This window comes from Penaeus monodon, chromosome 5 (assembly GCF_015228065.2).
Source record: "Penaeus monodon isolate SGIC_2016 chromosome 5, NSTDA_Pmon_1, whole genome shotgun sequence".
Lineage (NCBI taxonomy): Eukaryota > Metazoa > Arthropoda > Malacostraca > Decapoda > Penaeidae > Penaeus > Penaeus monodon.
The window spans coordinates 28,404,103-28,409,550 of record NC_051390.1 but is presented as its reverse complement, the minus strand read 5'-3'; positions in this window follow the sequence as shown (position 1 = coordinate 28,409,550).

Below are 5,448 nucleotides of genomic sequence, written 5' to 3'. Positions count from 1 at the left end.
AAGATTTGGGGTTGGATTGGGAGACCGTCCCAGCTGCCGGAAGTGATGAAGCAGATGGGGAAGTAGGGGGGAGGGGTGCCAAAAAGGCTTTTTTTTAAAGGGGTTAACTTCGACACCTTTACCATTCACAAATATTAATTTTTAACGAATGTGCCGACGGAGCGGCCGGCGGTAAAGCACTCTTCCGAGGCAGGGGGGTTTTGGGGGATAAACATTGTTCATGAAATTTAAATTTTTTTAACCTCATCATATAAACATGCAAACTGGGGTGGAAAATCAAAAGGGCCCTGGGTAAAACCCCTTTAAAAAAAAACAAAACTAATTTTAATTAAGAAGTTGGGATATTACATGAATGAAAAATATAGAAAAGCCTGCATATACTTCGGTTTAACATTACCTATTTTAAAAAAAAAAACGTCCAATCCTCCTTCCGTCACGTAAAACATAATTTGATAAACAAAAAAAAAAGGCTCAACGCCTCTCTATTGCCTAAGAAAGGGGCTACCCAAAGCAAGCATCTTCCGTACGGATCTCGGGCTTATTTAGAAAAACCTTGCTTAAGTAAATTAAGCCGTAAATTGGGGGGGGAGGGGGTTTCCTGTAGCTGGGCCGTGCAGCGTGACCCTTCATACCCACTCCCAAACCTCTGTCATCGTCTTAGAGGCGGGAACAACAGTTGGGTGCTTGGACTTTGGAGGCTTATAATAAGATATAAATATTTTTCTATGTAAAAGGGTATAAAACAGGTATAAAAGTGAAACAAAGTAAAATTTCGTTTTTATTAAAAAAAAAGAAAAAATGTCGATGTAAGCCCTGGGGGTTTGCCACAGGGTTGCCACGGTGGTGGTCCCGGGTGGTAAAAGTGGAGATTTCATGTCCAGCCCTGCCACAATTGTTTGGGACCCCCTTGATGACATTCCGTTTTTTTTTGGGTTTCCCCCCCCCAAAGGTCGGGGCGTAGCGAGGCGTAGCTTAAGTGTGGCGGTTTTTTACTAGAATTTGTGCCCTCTGAAAATAACAAAAACGGTCACCAAGTATTTTCAAAGAATGGCCTTTTGCGGGTTACAAAAGGGCATCTGATGAGTCACCGCTCAGCTCGTTGATCTGTGGGAGAAGGGGGGTGATAATTTAATGGTTTATTCCGAATATCACAGGCCTGTATAAAAGGTTTATTTATGAATATCCAAAGTCCTAATTAAAGATTTTACAAAAAAAACAAAAAAAAAGGTAAAACCAAAAAATTCAAAAAACACAGGACCCCAGCAATCATAAAAATTAACTGCGGGGCGGGGGGCCCCCTTTCTCTAACGTTCAAGGAAAACACATGGGGTCGGTCGTCCCCCGGATTTACCTGACAGCATCCTCGTCCGGCAAGACCTCGTCGTTTTTCACCACCTGTTTCAGTTCGGCGATTTAAAAATTTGGTCACGCTTGCGGGGATTATTAGCTGGTGGTGAAGGTGTGACTTCAATTTTTGTCACCTCGCACTCCTGGGTACCCGCATTTTTAGGAAGGGTTCACATCAGGGGACATTAAAAATAGGACAGAAAATTTTTATTTGAAAGGTAATGTGAAAAAATATTCGAACATTTTAGCACAAATCTTTTAGGGTCAGGAAATCTGAACTGCGAGGTAGCCTGTTGGCTATGCATTTAAGACTTCTCGACGGGGGATCCTATACCCAAAAAGAGTCACTGAAACGAACCCGGCCCGGAAAAACTAAAAATACCTGCTCCTTCTACGTAGTGATGGGTGTCAGACATTCCCTAATATCTACAATACACATGGGGATATAACCAAAAAAATTAAAAAACCCCTAAAACGTTTAAAAGGGGGAAAAACAAATAACGTTCTCTTAAAACCCCTTCCCCAAAATTAATTAACAGAAGGGAAGATCATTTAACTAAAAAAAATAAATTCTAAAAAATTAAAAATTCTACCCCCTAAAACCAAAAAATGGGAAAAAAGACGTTTTTGGACCCTTTCCATGGTCCCAATTGCCAGAAGGGAGAAAGTAAGAGGTCAAGGTTGGGTGAGGGGAGGAACGAGATAAAATGAAATGATATTCAGTGATAAGAAAAAAATTGAAGTTGAAACACAGAATCACTAATAATGAGAGAAATTAATTAACGAACGATATGATGTTTGTTGACCACATATCGCGATCCACGGTAATGCGATCTGAGGTCAGGAGAATAGAAAGTGTGAGAAGGCCATTTGCTGTAACTTAGCATTTTTACCAAAAAAAAAACAACAGCGTAACACATTTCTATGGGAGAAAGAAGGAAAAAGGAAATAAGGAGGAAGGGACGAAAAGGTTTATTACGTTTTTTTTGTAGACATGTCTTGATCGGTTACGAGCGGGTTTTTATTCGGTGGTTGTGAGTTTTGCCCTGCAAGTCGAAAGGATGCAGCAACCACCCTGCCACCGTCTGTCAAGAGTCTATGAGTAACTCTGGGTACAGAAGTGGCTGTGAAGCCCTCATATATGTATGATGGCTCACTCTTTAATGATAGGAATACAACACACACGAGACAACTGTCTATAGGTAAAAAGCAGTTAGCATGGGGCAAGTGTCAGGAGGGGACCGCCGAGCCGAGGGGTGAGGCCGAGCTTACCACGTTGGGCGCTGGCGCGAACTGTCTAGTTAGGTCCAATCCCGGTATAATAGTGACCGTCCCAGCTGCCGAAGCGACTGAAAGCCGCTGGAGTAAAGTAAGTATGGGGGGAAGCCAAGGTCTGATGTCATCGGTATAACGGGTTATAAGAACCCAATTACATTGGCTTGCTGGGGTATTGATACTGGTTTTCGGCTTGACTCGTATTCTGAGAGTTGACACCACGCAGTATAATGAACACACGAGGACATGTCTAGTTATGGGTAAGGTGTCACGCGGGTCGCAGCCAGCTGCCCGGAGGTGAGAGGGCGGATGCTGATCTTACCACGCTGTCGCTGGCGACCAAAGTATCTGGAGTGCCTAGGTCATTTTCGGTATAGCTTAGTGACCGTTCCAGCTCGGAGGAGCGGCGATAGCAGCAGCTGCAGAAGCATGTGGGGAGCGAGGTTGAGGGTCACTGGCTCCCATCTGCTACACTGATTGCTCCATTGTACATTGCCTCGGCCACCTACTCACGCCTCGCCCTCGAGGCGTCTTTAGATTTGCCTCAAAGGGGACCTAACCTGGCTGGTCATCTCGTTATCACACGTGTCCTGGTGCATCTTCCGTGGTGCTCGTCCATGTTGTTCATCTCTCCTGGTCCTCGGTGTAATGTCCGTCCTCGATGTACACAATTCGCGAAAGTGGCGCACAGGTCCTCTTGCACTGTGGATTCGTCTAGCCCTCCTCGTAGTCATCGTTCCAGGCCTTTACTTCGGCGGCGTCGCCGTCCACACGTCCTCACAGATCTCGTCCAGGTCCTTCTCGCGTCACACGTCCTCGTAATTCTTCATCCGGATCTTACGGGCGTCGGGGCAAGGGGGCGCATCTCAGGGGGGCTGATACTGCGCTACGAGCTCCCAGAGTTTACCGGATCTGCAGGCGTCCGCACAGGCGTCGCCTATGCACAGCATCTGGGGCGGCTGGTTTACCTGCGGCAAAGGTGGTGGTTCACTGGAGATACGGGGAGCCGCAGGCAACGGGCCCGTCCACATTACACTGGACAGCTTAACACCTTTTTGACGAAAAATCTTGGTCGCAGGCCTATGGCGATCTTCGATGACGTCGCTTCCCACGCATCATAAGGTGACCAGAAACTGTAGCATGTTTTCGTTTCCCTGGTGTCGTATCGGTCCCGACTGCAATATATAGTCGAGGGAACCCGTCATACACTAAAAGGGCAGAGTAAGAGGAAAAAGAAAGGCAACATAGACGAAGGTGGTGTTATCACACTAGCCGGTGATTTGAAAAAAAAAAAATTGGTTTTTTTAAGTTGGTGTTTTAAATTTATTTTGTCTTTTTTTTTATTTTGACTGTGTTATTTTCACTAAGATAAAGAAGAAAAAAGAAGAGGGAGAGGCAGTAGCGGCCCGATGGACCTAGCTTGAACTACCAACATCTTGATAGATATGAGAGTAGATAAGGGAACGACATCGGGCAATCCGCGAAGATTACTTGAACAGTCGTCCCACAGAGAACGAAATAGAGGGTAACCGGTACAGTTCATGTACGAGACACTCGTCACAACAGACAAAAATGCGGGCTAAAGAGATAGAGTATAAAATCTTTACACCGGCACTAAGACAGCAACCAGGCCAATTAATGAAAATGGTCATTGTCTTTGTCCTGCGTGCGTTCTGTGTTGAGTGAGGTGAAGGTGTGTGTTGTATGAGTGTCGTGAGTGACAGGCTAGCTGCTGAATGAGAGGAGAAGGCGAGAGTGACCGCACACAGAGAATGAATCACAACATGAATATTAACGGTTCACTATACAAAAACTGAAGTAAATAGCAATGCTACCTATTTAGAATTATTTCCAACTAAAACATTGAAATTCAAATTAAGATATGCGGACAGAATGACACATGAATGAATGGTGACATGAAAAAAATATTCGCAGCTATTTAACAAAGGCAAATTCTTCTCGGGGTCAGAAATACTGAAATACCGAGGTACGTGTTTAGCTAGGCATGCCAGACCTCAGTAAAACTCATAACGGGGGATCTTATACCCAAATGCCGTATATGACAGAGGCGACACGAGCCAGGGAATAATAAATAAACCTGCTCTCTTCTGCGTATCGGTGATGGGCGCTCGAAAAATTCCTTAAGGATATATAAATTTTCACGAATCACACATATGTTTGGGTTGTACCCAAACATGCAAAGCGACTTGAGGAGGGTGAGAAAGGTGTGATTAATAAGCGAATAAATGATTAGCTAAACCCTAGTCATACATTAATTAAAGGACATAAAGCGGGGTCACACCGACTTAAGGGGGGGCCGATCGAAGAATAATTTTCAGTTATTGTACCTACTTTTCGAAGGCGGAGCGCAGATCTATTAGGCGTTTACGCAAACCCCGGGGGCAATATCGGGGCAAATCCTGTGCACTATGATAGGGGAAGAATCCTAGTGTGCATATCAAATAATACAAAAATAATGAAATTGCGTTACATGCTTTGCTCTAGCGCCGATAGCGGATAGATAGAACTTGTCCACCAAAGCATGTAACAATGTATGGTTAATTCCAAGGCGTCAACAAAAATACAACCAAAATACAGGAAACACGCATTCATCAGACCCTTCCCACTTAGCCACGACCAGGAAAAGAGGGAAGTGAGGGGTTCAGGTTCAAGACGGGAAAATAACCTTTTTCTAATCCAAAGTGACCGCAAGCGAAAGAAAGGTACGGTCAGGGTCTGAGCGAGGGGGAGGAAAAATGAAAATGATATTCGTGATAAGATTAAAATCACGAAGCGTTAAATTCGTTGCAGATGAAACAAGAAAAT